The sequence below is a fragment of the Podarcis bocagei genome, assembly GCF_964188305.1.
Source record: "Podarcis bocagei genome assembly, chromosome: Z".
In the NCBI taxonomy this organism is placed as follows: Eukaryota; Metazoa; Chordata; class Lepidosauria; order Squamata; family Lacertidae; genus Podarcis; species Podarcis bocagei.
The window spans coordinates 28,444,512-28,460,479 of record NC_138140.1 but is presented as its reverse complement, the minus strand read 5'-3'; the positions used below and the strand labels follow the sequence as shown (position 1 = coordinate 28,460,479).

The 15,968-nt window shown below is 42.8% G+C and overlaps 1 long non-coding RNA gene across 1 annotated transcript; it reads right to left on the bottom strand.

Annotated features, from left to right (window-relative positions):
• Positions 1 to 304: 304 nt before the first annotated feature.
• LOC308578376 lies at positions 305 to 15,475 on the bottom strand. Its single transcript, XR_014003906.1, has 3 exons — positions 15,376 to 15,475; positions 14,918 to 14,994; positions 305 to 349 (listed from the first exon to the last, which is right to left on the bottom strand). It is a non-coding gene; the product is annotated as an uncharacterized lncRNA (long non-coding RNA).
• Between the last annotated feature and the right edge of the window lie 493 nt (positions 15,476 to 15,968).

Sequence of the window (15,968 nt, the reverse complement as noted above, 5' to 3'; positions counted from 1 at the left end):
GCCAAGTCAGACCATTGGTCCATCTAGCTAAGTTTTGCCTACACTGACTGGCAGTGGCTCTCTGAGGTTTCAGACTGGGGTCTATCCCAGTCCTCCCTGGTATTGCCTGATATTGAAGCAGGGACCTTCTTCAGGCAAAGCAGATGCTCTGCGACTGATCTATGACGCTTCCCCAGCAGATTTAATACGTATTTTTTTCAGCAAACCTCTAGCTAATATTTTTATTGTGCTGAAGTTGTTGTTATTGTTAAACCTACTGTCAAGCTGAGATATGCTTTAAAGCTTTGCTAACTTCAAGTATGTCCTCACCTGAAATTTCCTTTCTCTGTCTTCAGTTTCCTATTCGAACCTATGAAAACACCAGACATTAAAGTGAATAGTTAACCTGGAATAACTGATTGTGCAAACAGTTTGTGTTAGGCTTCAGCTTTCACCATGGCATTGCAGGTGCATCCTCATAAAGGGAAATTGTAACACGGAGAGCGGCTGTGAATTATGGACTTATCAGGCAAAAGTAATGATGACATCATTCAGACGGCAGTAATCAAGATAAATGAAATAAGAATTCAAAAGCACTTTAACAAGTGCAAATGCTATTTCTAGTCCTTTCAATAGGATTTCAATCATGGCCCTTTGTTTACAAGGAACTTTGTTATATACACACAACATTTAAATGAAACTAAAACACACACACAAACAGAGATGGGAAGAATCAGAGAAAGTAAAGCACTTATTGCATCTTCCCACATAAAATGTATTTTATTGCTGCTTGAATAATGCAAACAATGCAGTCGTAAAGCATTCTTTTTGTATCTTTTTTTAGTATTCACAGTGAGCTTGTGTGGTCTAAAAACAATTTAAAACGAATAGAAAAAAACCACTGCTGCTTTTACTGATTCCAATATTGGATTCTTTTCTCTTTCCTTCTTCCCTCCTATGAATACACAGCAAGTCAATCTGGTCTATCTTGATGGTTGAATAAGCTCTTTGATTTTTGAATTATTCTGAGATTAACTGAATTTGAAATGTGTGCTGCATGCAACGTCTTGCTGGCCCAGAAAGATGAGCTTTGTTATTGACAGAGAAAAGTTGCAAAACTACATTTTCCATTATTACTCACTCATGCTGAACTTGTGTCCCCCACCTGTCAGGCTGCCTGGCTGCCATCAAGGCAAGGAAAGATGGAGTTGAAAAGTTCAATTTGCTATATTCTCTCCTGACCAGCTTGAACTTCACAGTTAAAAGTGGTTCTAGCACAAAAGGCAGCATCTCCCTTGCACATCTCAGGAGAAGAATAGTGCACATTATGTGAGGCGTTGCCCAAGACCAGCACTAGGCATGGTGTCTGGAAGCAGAGTCGACAATGTGCTGGAGCATTAATGAGCTCTGAAGGGAGCTGTTAATCAAGCAAAGGTCTAAAGAAAGGGCCATAACTCAATGGAAGAGCATCTACTTTGCATGCTGCAGGTTCCAGGTTCAATCACTGGCATCTCCAACCCTTGTAGGGCTCAGATAGATCGCCATCTGAAACCTTGGAGAGACCCACTGTGTCTACCCTGCATGCAGAAGGGCTTAGTTTCAATCTCCGGGTAAGACCAGGAATGTCCTGTCTGAAACCCTAGAGTCATTGCCAGTCAATTTAGACAGTTCTGAGCCAGCTGGCCCAATAGCCTTCTAAAGCAGTTTCCCATGTTCTGGAGGAGACTGTAAGGCTTGAATAGTCACTGCCTTTACCATGCCCTCTGCTAACTCATTTCCTATAGGAAGGCTTGCAGTTGGGCCTTCTCCTTCCTCCTGAGTAGATTTTTCCTTCCAAGTAGACCCTTCATCCAGAGTACAAACCTGCTGTAGAGCTGTGCTTCTGTTTCTTTTGCTTTCCCATCTACTGTGCTGCCAGAGGTTCAAGGTACAATGATGAAGGACTGATGAACAAGGCAGGCTTGCAATAGGATCATTGGTAGGGTGAGGCAAGTGATACATCCCTGAGATGGGGCTCTTCAGTCTGCCTGTGGACTGGCGCAGCATCCCTCATGTCTTCACTCGGAGTATGGTGCTCCAAGCCTTTTCCTTCAGGATGCTGGCAGGTGGCTGAGGCAAGGTCTAGACATGCAGCTTTAAGAGGCAACAGAAAACTGCAGTGAACTTTACCACTTTACGTTAGCAGTCTTCAGGCGCTTACTCTTGTTTTCCCTGACATTTTTTGTGAGTGCTGCCCCTTGCTTTTTTGGCAAGAATAGAAATGCATGTGGTTGGTTGGTTGTGTGTGTGTGTGTGTGTGTGTGTGTGAGAGAGAGAGAGAGAGAGAGAGAGAGAGAGAGAGAGATTTTGTTGCCTTTGTTGTTTTATCAATTGCATTGTATTTTAATTTTGCAAATATGTGTTATTTTGTGTGAGTTGCTTTGTGGATCTCTTCTGACTGAAAAGTGGCACATAAGTAAACAATCACAAATGCCTGCTCCCACATTTCCATTTTTGTCAGAATTCTCAGACATTCCTAGTCACGACGCAGGTAGAATACATTCAGAAATGCCGTTTGTACCCGTTGGCAGGTTTTGGTTTCCACACCAGTTGATGTGCTATTATTCCATTATAGATGTGGAGGGATCACCCCCCTCGCCTTGGTTCCATAAATATACTTGCCACACATCATATTTCTCATACATACACATAATTAAAATTTAGACTTTTAATTAAATATGTTGGAGGGTATTAAAACAGTGCTATTGTTGAATCCAGTAATTGTTTTAAATCACTTTTTGTGGCAAGTCCATTTGCAGGAAAGATTAAAATGAAAGGGAAACATATCTGTTCTGCCCAAACTCCATTGTGTGGTGGTGGTGCCTTAACGTTGGAACAGCCCTTGTTGGATCAGACAAAAGGTCCAGCATTCTGTTCTCACAAGGCCAATGAGAAGCACATAAGCAGGGCCTGAGCAGTTGTGATCTCCAGCAACTGATATTCAGAGGCATGCTGCCTCTGACAGTGTAGGTAAAGCACAGCCACCATGGTTAGTGCCCACTAATAACCTTCTCCTCCATGCACTTGTTTAATCCACTTTTAAAGCCCTCCAGCTTGGTGGCCATCCCTGCCTCCTCGGGGACCACATTCCATAGTTTAACTATACTCTGCAATAAGAAGTATCTTCTTTTGTATGAACTGAATTCCCCCCCCCCACATCTTCATTGGATGACCCCAAGTTCAAGAAGTATGAGAAAGGAAGAGAAATCCACCATAAATAATTTTATACACCTTCTATCATGCCCTCACCCTTACATATTTTTTCCCCAAAATCAATGACCCTCACCCACCCAAACTTGTAATCTTTCATCCTAGAGGAGTTGCTCCAACCACTTGATCATTTTGATTCTAGGCAGGGCTAATCTAAGTCATGGTGTCTGGGAGGCAAAAGTCCAGAATACAGTAAACCCACAATTTACGTGGGGGTTATAATCTGAGGATCTTGCCTGAAGCCAAAATTGCATATACAGTGGTACCTCGGGTTACATACGCTTCAGGTTACAGACTCCGCTAACCCAGAAATATTACCTCGGGTTAAGAACTTTGCTTCAGGATGAGAACAGAAATTGTGCAGCGGCAGCGTAGCAGCAGCGGGAGACCCCATTAGCTAAAGTGGTGCTTCAGGTTAAGAACAGTTTCAGGTTAAGAACAGACCTCCAGAACGAATTAAGTACTTAACCAGAGGTACCACTGTAGCCAAAACACTTTGGATGTAATGATGGGTGGGATTGCCAAATTCCTTTTTTCCCAGATGCCCACCCTTTTCTGTCCATTTACTTACTTACTTACTTACTTACTTACTTACTTACTTACTTACTTACTTATTTTGCCACCTGTGTAAAGCTGAATGCACACAAGTTAAATGTATGTAAATTGCAGGCTTACTAAACTGCCTTGTCACAATAGCAGCTTCTATCCTGTGCCCTTTCTATGTCTTTAAATTATTTACTGTAAGTTCTGTGCCCACATTTAGATGCTGTGCCTCTGAGCTAGAGTCCTTATCACTGGGAGGGCCCTGGCTCAGTAAACCAAATATTTTCATGTGAAAGGTTCCAGGTTCAAAGCCTACCATCTCTAGGAGTCCTTCCATTGTAGGTTCAGGTTGTATAAATGTGTCAATAAACCATATATCATAAAGACATCACAGTCTCCGCTCTCCCTCATTCTGAGGAAACACAAGCCCTCGTTAAGCACCTGAAAGCCCTGGCTTCTGGCACTGCTCATAGCCTGGGGTGGCATGCAACACTACACTGGGGTCCACTATCAATGGATGTTTTATACCAAAACAACTCCTTGGTGTGGGACTACATCATTCAGTCCAGGGCAGCTCTGCAAAATACATCTCCTTAATATCACATTCCATGAGCACCTAGCATATATAATTGATATAAATTATATATTCCTCATGTGCCATGCTAGCAATGAGTAATAAAGCACAATATTTATGAAGAAAGACAGCAATTATCTTATTAAATCAGACAGCTGTAATATTTTAGTACAGGTCTCTTCAGCCTGTACTATATTCAGCAGTGACTGTGAGTATAAAAGAACCAATTAATGCTGCTATAACACTAAGAAATATCCCACACCAATGTGGCATGAAGTATGCTCTGGGAATAACAAGATGTGGAGATGGCCACCAACTTTGATGGAATAGTATCTCTTCACACAGCACAAAGCTAAACTATGGTATTTGCTACTGCAAAGCGTAGGCAAGGCCACCACTTTGAAATGCTTCATAAGGGAAATAGACTAATTTTGGGGGTTCTCAGTGGCTACTAGTTTTGATGGCTGTGCACTACCTTCAAGATCAGAGGCATCATGCCTCTGAGTAGTTGTCATTGGGTAAGAGTGTGAGTATGAATGTCTTCTATTTACAAATTTCACAGAGGCATCTCATTGACCATCGTGGGAACAGAATGCTGGAATGGTTAAGGCCGTTAGTCTAAACCAGCAAGGCTCATCTTACGTAGTTAAGACTTTAATGTCAACATGAATCCATTGGGATAGGCTGTCCAGAGCTTTGGGGTGCACTGTCATAGTATAACCAGAATGGCCAAATGCATTTCACCTTTCCATCTGATTCTAGGAAATCTAGTTTTGTTAACCTTTTAGGTGGTGCAGGATTGTTTTAGAGGTCACGCATCTTTCTCTGGGGCTGGATGCAGGTAAACAAACTGAAACTGAAACTAGGCAGGTCAGAAGTGCAGTTGGTACATTGGATGAATTGATTTTCTGATTTAGACATGATTGTGTTTTCCACAAAGCAGCAAACGCATGGTTTGGGAGTATCCTTTGCTCCAGAATCTTTTGCTTAAATACATATTTGAATAGATATTTTTGGAGATTTAATAAAAATGATATAAAAAAGAACTATTTGAAGAGCATCGTTTTTCAGTGTTACCTGCAGTTATACCTCAGCAGTTGCAGTGTGTGGAATGATCGACTGTGCATTGGAGGTTGTCCTATTATTCATGTGCGTGCAGTTCCCTAGAGAACAGGGTACACACACACTCAGAAATCATGAGCAGGCAGCTTGGCAACCCTAACTAGACACTTTTCTCAGACGGCCAGTGTGGCATAGTGGTTAGAATGTTAGAGTGTTGGATTGGGATCTGGGAGACCAGAATTGAATTCCCCACTCAGCCATGGTGCTCACTGGGTGACCCTGAGCCAGCCACAGTCTCTCAGACTAACCTACTTCATAGGGTTGCAAGGAGAAAATCTGAAGGGGAGGGAACCTTGAGCACCTTGGAGGAAATGTGGGATATAAATGTAAGAAATAAATTATATATAACAAAAGTTAATGGCAAAAAATGTGGCCGATAGTTTACCAGGAACAAGTTCCAGAAAAAGTGACTATTCCTAGGTGAAATAGGGTGATCTGCAGCATGTAGGTAACCAAACTAATACATTAGAATTATCCAATGAAACCTTTAAATTACCGTAATCATCAAATTAAATGTTTGCAATTCACCATATTACTCAGCTTTCAGACAGCCAGTCCAAAACTCACAACTCTTGTCCATCACTGATTTGTCAGAATCAGACACCAAATATGTGATTTCTTTTCCCTTCATCACCATCAGGCGTCTTACTTTGCTCTCAGTTCAAAATACAAGGATCAGTATAATAAATAATGATAAAAATAGTCTACTGCTTGAGACCACATGTGCAAAGATGTTTTTCTACGTATATTTTGCTGTAAGAGTATTTAATATGACGAAAATACACCCCCCAAAGAGTTCGTTTTGCCCAAGAAATGACACACCCCATCAAGCTGAGTGTGGTTACTCCTATTAACATAAATGATTAACTATGTTTTTTGAAATATTTAAATGTTTCAGAACAAGAGTATGTGAAAAGAAGAAGCATTACTGTTGCAATCATGTGTTACACTGGATTAAGTATGGCAGAAACAGATCTCATTCCATGATAAGTACTATCTCCCAGGCCTCTCTTCTGCTTTGCAATTCAGCCTTCCCCCAAAATACTGGATTTCAGATGCAAGGCACAAAGAGAACAGGCTGCCAAATATCTATTCTTTGCTTTCACCTTTAATAACATGCATCCTCCCCTTTCTGTGAGAAGGCTTTTTGGTGTGTTTGCTTCACACTACTGACATGTGTGCTGCTCCCAGCTCTCTCTAAGGCATGATTTATACATTACCAAAGCAAGATGGTTCTGATTTCAGAAAGGTAGGGTGGGGACAGTACCACCTTCTGCATGGCCAAATCCATACTGCATCTGTAGTTTATGCCATGAAGTTCTCCCAAGCCATAGATAGAATTGACCTGTGTATGGGTCATGAAAACCCACATCAACTGATAGGCAACTCTCAGAAACCTTCTTGGACCAAAATCTAGAGCATAGAAAAAATCCCTGTGTTCCCCCTTCCCGCACCCCCTGAGGCCATTCCCTGCCATTTCCCAATCCCAAAACACATGCATACACTCTTCTCTTTCCATACCCCCCCCCCAATATCCCTCAGATGAAAATGGGGACATTTGTCACTTGCCCCCTCCTCACCCACTCATTTTTGTCCGTCCCCCCCAGCACTTCCTATCAGAGAGAAGGAGACTGGCAGCGGTGGCCATGGAAAGGTCATGGGGAGGCAATGGGATGCTCCACATGACCTTTCCGCCACTGCAACTCAGGATAAGCACTGGCTAATCCTCCTCCCCAAGCTCAGTGGCAGCAATTCTGGTGGGGAAAATAGGGACATTCCGGGATCAAATCAGAAGCTCAGGTGGCTTTTGTAATTCCAGGACTGTCCATGGAAAATAGAGACACTTGGAGAGTATGGCTTTCCTTACCTCTAAGTAAGTAGCCACCATAAGGGCTTCCAAAATTCATTTTTGTTGTCCTTCTGTTAGTCCCCACAATGCAGGAATTTAAAAATGTAACTTGTGTGCTTTTAATTTTTGGTTTTTGTTGTTTTTAAATTAACCAACGTAGGATGTGCCTGGGAAAGAGTTGCTGGGGAGGGGGGGGGGCTTCTGAAATCACAGTGGTTCTGAGCAAGGGGAAGTATAGAGGGCACATGAGATATGGGGCACATGGCAACAGCAGTTAGTGACTGTGATGTACTGGGCATGCACATGATATTATACAACTATTTAGATGCACCATTATTTGTTTTTGTATCTGTTTTGGAACAAGTTTTGTTATTTGAGCTTTTGAATAATATTTATGGGTCTGGACAGTTTTTATTCCAATAAAAGTCTGTTTTTATCCATCCTATTGCTTCATGCTGCACAGTATGACTTGAAGAGTGAAAATGTTCCTTTCGGTGATTAACATTCTGTGACCTTTTAAATGTGTTTGAAGGGGGTATTTTTTGTTTTGTTTTGATCTTATGATGTATTTTGTGTTCTCATTTTGTATTTTTATGTTGTGAACCATCCTGTGATCTTCGGGTGAAGGGCAGTATACAAATTTAAATAATAATAATAATAATAATAATAATAATAATAATAATAATAATAATAATAATAATAGTTGCCCATTCATTGTGGAACATACAAATATTAAATCAGAACTAAATCAAACATGTTCTGTGGTGATTCCTGTATTGAATTGCCTGCCCACCAGTTCTGACAGTTGTTCTCAAAAGTATAAAGGGGGGGGGGACTCCAATAAATTGTATAGGTGAGACCTTTTCCAATGCAGAAGCCTTGAGCTTCAGTTTGCAAAGATGCACATCTCCTTTTTCACAGGGTAAATCTTAGAGCAATGCTCATTTCCTCCAACTTTGCCCCTCTCTCTTTTTCCCAAAGTTCCTTCCTTGCAGTAGATTGGGCTATATGAAAAGAATGTGCCAAATATGCTATCTTCTTTTTTGCTTGGTTCCCTTAAACTCTACAGTGCACATTCTCCTTTTTCTTCCCTCACTCCCTTTTAACAGCCTCCCCAGCTGCTCTCATCTTCACACATTAGGCCTCATTAAATGTTGGATGCATTCACAGAGACGCATGGGAAGAGGTATTCTAATAGTCCCCATTTGCTAGGCCCCTAGCAGACCCCTATCTACACACATACTAATAATGATGATGATGATGATGATAAAAGTTCCTCCTAGCTTTTTCCTCCTGTTTTTAGACAAGCTTTGGAAAACTAAATCAGTCTGACATTAGAGCCTTTTACTAACTGGCCATTTGTAATTACACTACAAGAGAACATACGCAAATTGAATGCAGTGGAAGCTTTTCTGATACACAATAACTTCCCAAGGATAACTACATCATTTTTCACATACCTTCCAACTGTGCCTAATAAATTGCGTAAATGTTCTTTCTCCCCACAAACACCCTGCACTGTGCTGGCTCCTGATGCATGCTGAACTTCAGACTGAATCTCTGCTTGCTGACAGGATAGTCTGCCATATTTCACAGATTAAAATAAGGAAATTCTTGCAGATAATGGCATGGGGTCAGCAAGGGAATTATGGGGGTCTGCCACCTACAGGAATATTCCAGTCCCAGCCCCAGCCCAATTTCTAGCTTGTTTTTAAAAATATGTTTATCACCCTTTTTACTTAGGGAGCTATAAGGGAAACTGTGTGTGCTTATTTTGCTCAATTCCTCCCTAAACAGTAAATCAGCTTTCTAAAATATTATTCTCTTCTGTCATGCATGCTCTAGTTGAGATTGCTGTAAGGCAGGAGGTTGAACTGTATGACCCTCAGGGTCCCTTCCTACTCTACAATTCTAGGATTCTAGGATTCAGCTAAATCAGGGGTCTGCAACCTGCGGCTCCGGAGCCGCACGTGGCTCTTTTACACCTTTGCCGCGGCTCCGGGGCGGATACTAGCGAGGGGAGGAGGCGCATTGTGCGCCCCGACACTCCCCACTGTGGCGGGCGCTGTACTGGCTGTGACGTCGCATGGGGGCGGTGCGTGCGTTAGTCACGCACCGTCCCAATGTCACCTTCCCGCCCGCTGTCAGATCGGAGGGCAGCGGCGCGCATGCTTTAAATGTCACAATGGTTTTGCAGCTCCCAGGTTTTTTTTCCCTTCGGAAACGGGTCCAAGTGGCTCTTTTTGTCTTAAAGGTTGCAGACCCCTGAGCTAAATCATACTCAGAGTAGACAATGGTTTTGGTTAAGTTGGATCAGTGAGTCTAAGTATGGCATAATCAAAGAGAGAGAAAATGTATCATCATTTTTAAACAATAAATATTTGCATACCATTTGGATACACAAATTTCTATTTACAGATGCAAATTCAGAAATTTCTAATTTAAATAGAGATACACCTAACCATAGGTAGCCAGGTGTCCCAGCTGCTGGCTCAGTCTGCTATCAAGGTAACTCAGTGTTGATGGACAAGTCCAGTGTGTCTGCTTTCCTTTTTTATGCTTTATCTTTAACCAGGAGTGGGGCAGGATGGCCCTTCATGTAGAAGACACCTTCAAATAGAGCACCCACTATCCTCCAACAGCCCTCTGTAGGTGACATCCTGCTGCTTCTCAGTTCCCAAGTTCCAATATTCCTCAAATATCCTGGGAGTGACTGCTCAGAAATAGGACTTTGCATCTGATAAAGTGGAAGATTCATTTTTTTTTCGGGGGGGGGGGGTTCAAAGAACCACAGGATTAAATTGTGCCAGGGTGGAGCAAACAAAGCTGTAGAACAGAGTGTTACAGGCAGGGGGCACCAGATTTTAGCATTACACAGAGTGCCACTGAAATTTGAGAGCCCAAAGTCCACCAATAGTGCCAGATGCCTTGTTTGCATCATTTGTGAGCTGGTGAACCTTTAAAATGATGAATTTCCATTTGTTGCTTCTGCTGAAGAGAATCTGCCAGTGTTTGCTTGCATCTGCAGGCACATTGAGCCGGAAACATCAGGGAACCATCACAGAACCATCAGATGTACATGAATAGAAGTAGCTCAATAAACTATGTATAAATGCACTAACTAGTTTAAGAGCAAGAGAGAGAGAGAGAAGAAATAGAAAAGAAGGCTCTAGTGCTTGCCAGTTGTTCCGTTTATTGGCCAGAAATTGGAAGACAAAAACATTTTTTCTTTGTAGTGAGCAATGGGGAAGAACTGGAGGCTTTCATTTTAAACAGGAAGCAGAACATTCAGGGGGTGAGTTCAGAGTTCCCATGCAAGGCCAGGGTCTCTCAGACCTCATCATGACTGTGGTCCTTTTCAAATGCATCAACTGAAATCATTAAGACGTGGGTTTTGGCTGAACTGCGTTTACTTTTTTCTTCCTTCACTGACCTTCACAACATCTCCCTTTTTAGATACTCATTACTGCTGCTTGAAAGGCATATTAGTTTGTCTAATGGTGACTTTCCTTCAGCAAATATATTTTCTCAAACAGGAGAGTGAGCTCTGACATTTTACATGGCTACTCCTTTCTGGGCCATTCAGTTGCATGAATGAATTCCAATTTCTGGGCAGTTTCCAAACTGAAACGGTGGTTTGGTGTGACATGGGCATGTAGCACTGTCACCCTTACAACCTCCATTTCAGAAGACTCCTGTAGCAGGCACTTTTTCCTGTGGTGACATCATGCCACCTGTAATATTGGCCGCCTCACCCTTGCTTGTCTGATGCTGAATATCTCACCTTTTGTCAGGGTAAAAACTCTGCTATCACCTGTCTTTGTTCTTGGGCAGCACCTCTTTAAAACCATCTCTTGTGGAGGCTGTCTTGACTTCAAACCCCACATTTAATAATTTCAGAAATTATAAGGAGTAAGACAGTCATTACTTATTATCAGGGCTTTCTTGCCTTCCAGAAATCATTACACCACCTTTCCTCCAAAGAGCTTTAGATGGTGTATATGATTTTCTTCCTCCTCATTATATCCTGACAGCAACCTTATGAGGTAGGCTAGATTGAGAGATGGTCACATGGCAAGGTTCGTGGCTGAATGGGGATTTGAACCCTTGTCTCCCAGACCCTAGTCTAACAAACTAGCCAGTACATCACTGTGGCTTTTTGCCTTCCACTTGCTACAAGCCTCACTGCTTACAATTCCCCCACTTAGGATAACATTATATGCATCTGATGGAGTGAACTCTAGTGCACTAAAGCTTATGCCATAATAAATTGGATACTCTTTAAGATGCCACTAGACTCTTTGTTGGTTTTGAATGTGATGCCAATGAAGAGGAATAGGCGGCAGATGCTTTTAAATTAAGTCTAGTGCATTATGTAATCTTTGCTCACACTTAATCTCAGCCTTCTAGCACCTAATAAGAAGTGGGAAATTACATTTATGCTTTGCCAGCCTATCAGTTCTGTCAAGTTGAGGTAGTTTTGAAATCTATCCATCATTTCCATGCACATAAAATTTATTGTCATTCAGCATATTTTATATATCCACATACATTTTATTTCAGGGGTGTTTGGCCAGTATGTTTATTTCTTTAGGCATTTATAGATGTGGTGCTTAGCATAAGCCAAAGAATGCTTTAGCACTAAGAGGCTGCAGAGCTTGATAATATTAGGGAGACATTGTATAGTGCCGCTTGATGACATGAGTGAGTGGAACAGATTGCTTCCACTTAAGTGCAAGTAACAGTCAAGTAAGATCTCAGACAAAAGGTATTAGGAATTTACAAACTCTTAAATTGGGCTTCTCTGTGAATCCTCTGCTAATGCTTTTTCTCCATCTAACTTTCTCTCTTTCTGCCACCTCTTTTGCTCTTTCCGCACCATGCATCACACATTAGATTAAGTAAAGGGGTCCAGGTTTCCCACTTCTGCTTTAACAGAACACGACTGGCCCTCTCATACCTGCTGTTCACTGCTTGGCCCCCACATTATGTCCTGATGGTTTGGGAGAAGGGGGACACCAACTGTGGGCAAAGCAGTGGATGCAGCTCTTCCCCTCCCACCCTGCACCTTACATAAGAAGAACTTGCCACTGGTCCATCAGGCCACTGGCCCATCAAGTCCCACATTGTTCTCACAGTGGACCTGAGCACAAGACCACTATCCCCCAATCCTGGTATTTCTACCAAGTGTATTCGGAAGCATTTCTGCCTGCAGCAGCATAGCAAAGGTACCATGGCTAGGGTTTCAGCAAAAAAATGCAGTTAATGGCTAGAATCAGCTGATAGAGGTAAGGTGGGTGGAGGAAACATATTGAAAAGAAGTCCACTCCCTCCGTTGTAGCCTCACATGTGCTATTGACTGAAACTTTGGTTAGGGAAAGGAGACAGCTGCCTCCAACATCATCACAGTAAATTACCGCCTTCCCCTGGACCATCATGAGATGGTTTAGGGACCACCACCCTTAAATCATACCCTTGTTTCCACCCCATCACCTCAAATTTGGCCAAAACATCCGTTTTGATTGAATTTGGTACAGTCCTCATCATTACAGATAATGAAAACCAACAAAGAAGGTCATGATGAATTCTCGTTTTCGCAGCTGGGAAACTCGGGTTAGAAGCAGTGAGGCATACTCAAGGCAAACTCAAGAACTGGCGACACCTTGCAAGAGGTGGGATAGTCTGGCAGCCATGCATGGGTGAATATTTTTCTATCTGAAGTTTAGGTTTACATTTCCACGTACGTTTTTGTTTTGTTTTTTAAGTCCTCATACAATCAGAAGTGAAGGCATAATTGTTGGGTGCGCTGATGCTCCCCCATGCAACAATGCATGAGGGAAGTTTGAACATCCTGTAGATTTTAAGCTCCTTGGGCCAGAGCAGCCGCTCCTTAAATTCTTTCTGAAGTGCCACTTTGTGTCATTGATAACAACTAAACAAGCAATATGTGTGCATCTAGTCATGGAGAAGGTCTGCAAGCAGCAGGGCCGTCTTAAGCATATCCTGCACTGTGGTGCAAATATCTCTCTGGCGCCCCCTCCCCCATTTTCCAGAGTTGTCGACCTTTTTTAAGGGGGTGGGACTTTGGTTTGGCTCGTTTACATCGCATGGTCCGATGCGTGCTCGGTGCTGCACATAAGTAAGAGGCACCCAGATCGCAGCCCAAACAGCCTCCCTGTGAAGCCTCCCTCTAAGCGCCCGGTGCCCCTTACCTGCCCCTCTGGGGAAATCCTCATGACCAGCAAGCAGATCAGCTGGCTCAGATCAGAGAGGCGCGCAGGCAGTGACATGGTCATAGAGGGGCAAGAGAGACACGCATGCCTCGCCCCACGCCCACCCCCAATTGCACCTGCCAGGCACCCAGGCAGCCCCAGTGGGAGGGGAAGCAAAGGGGCTTCCCTGAGCCGGACACAGCGTGCTCCAATGGGTGGCTGAGAGGAGAGGAGCGGGCTGCCCCAGAACAGGGAAGGTAGGGCACCCTGACGCTCCTTCCCGGACACTCAGCCTGTGGCGCCCTCCAAAATCTGGTGCCCTGGCACCCCGCGCCACTAACATCTATGGGTAAGATGCCCCTGGCAAGGAGGCTTGTACTTGTGCTTGCTTGAACATGAAAAGAACCCTCAATGTGCTGGTGGGTCATGGTAAAGCAAGATCATGCAAGGCATTTTGTTAAATAGTGGGTAGACATGGCAGACGACACAGCGATTTCTCCAAAGCAGCTCTTTATTTTGTAAGCTGGAACAGAACTGAACCGCAAACAGCTCAGCCGGCCTGCTTTTATAGGCAGCCGGCTGTCAACATTGTAGCAACAACAACCCAGGGTTTCCCCACCTAAAATAACTGATGTGGACCTGAGTGAAAACTATCTACAGTATCCCCCTGCTGGCCCAGGGTGAGAACTTCAGTACATAACACATTTCACTTGTGTTCAAGTGGGCAGAAGTGAAAGCCTCCCGTGGACTTTTTCCTAAAATGTCCTGGTTTTCAGGCGTAAAAATGGTGTCGGGGGGAATTTTGTCAAATTAGCAAAAATGTCAGGGAAAACCCGGATGTATGGCAACTCATTGGGGAAAGCAGCAGAAACAGCTTAAAATAACTATTTTCGGGTTTGTTCCTCCAACAATGGTTTCCTCAACTATGTTGGTATGTTGGGGTCTTCCTAAAAAACAAAAAACAAAAAAAACCCCACCTCAACAGGAATTTTATTTTTTGAAATATGGCAACCCTATTTTTCCCAGCCAACATGGACTTGTACAGGGACTGAGCATGATAGGAACATGGGGAGCAGGATTTCCTGCATTCCACCTACAGATTCAGTTTCACATCTTCATGCAGGCACAGTTCGTACCTGTAGATACGCACACATCCAAATACAAGAGCACAACAAACCCCCACAACAAACACTCTGTGAGGCGAGTGGGGCTGAGAGACTTCAGAGAAGTGTGACTGGCCCAAGGTCACCCAGCAGCTGCATGTAGAGGAGCGGAGACGCGAACCCGGTTCACCAGATTACGAGCCCACCACTCTTAATCACTACACTATACTGGCTCTCTGGTTTAGGTTCAGTGGTGTTTGGGGCCCCTGAGCTGCCGGTTACTTACCTGACAAAAGAGAGAGAAAAGTGCCTTAGATGAGATGAAGACAGTTGAAAACAGTTAGTTAAACTGTAATGATCTTCCTGTAAAAAAAAGAAGAAAAGTCTTGTTTGAAGATAATGGTGTGGGAATGAATAGGGTTGAAAGAGGTTAATTATAAATCTAATTTAGGAAATCTATAGATCAAAGTATAAAATGCAAGCATTACCTTGGGTCACGTATAGTTAGAGAAACTTAAATAAAACAGAACATAATTTAGAAAGATCTTTTGTTTAAAATGTTGTACAGGCATCTCTTTGTTTTGCAGCTTCTGCTTAGTCATGAGAAAACAGAGTATATAAGGCTATGGCCCAGAGATGGACCAGGATGCAAACAGGAAAGATCTGTGCATCTCGCTTGGCTTGATTCTGTTCTACTTTTTAGCAGCTATTGTAACAGTCTTAGATTAAGAGAAACCTCTTTACCTTATAATTGTTTTGTGATTGTTGTGTTATAATCACCATATGATGCATTGACTCAAAATTGTTCAAAGTCTAAAGGAAAACAAAATAGTTAAGAAATTCCATATCTTATTCTTTGGTATAACTTAAATGTATGCTCTCTCTGTTGGACCCTTGGGAGCAAGTTTTGCATTAATGTGAACCAACCTAATTTCCACTTCCCAAAACAATATACAAACTGAAATACAAATATCCTTCAAAATCTGCATTATTCTGAATACTGCAATGCAGTCATCCAACCTATAAATAATTAAATGCAGTAAAAGCATATATCAGAGGAGAGTGTGCATAAATATGTGTTGGCATCCTTCTGTCTTGGGAGACAATGGAAGAGTGTGTCTTTGCGGGTAAAGTCAGAGTGTGTTGGTGAAGTTGGAAGGTTGCAATGCCTTCTGTGGCTTTAGAAACCGAGACGGGAGAGACATGTTTTCTTGCAGCAAGATCAGATGAAGGTGCCTGGTTGTGCTGCCGCAGATGCACCATGGCATTTCTTCTGTCTGTTATCAGAATCTGGGGGAATTCTGAATACTCAAGTTTCAGTTCAGATGCCACACCTG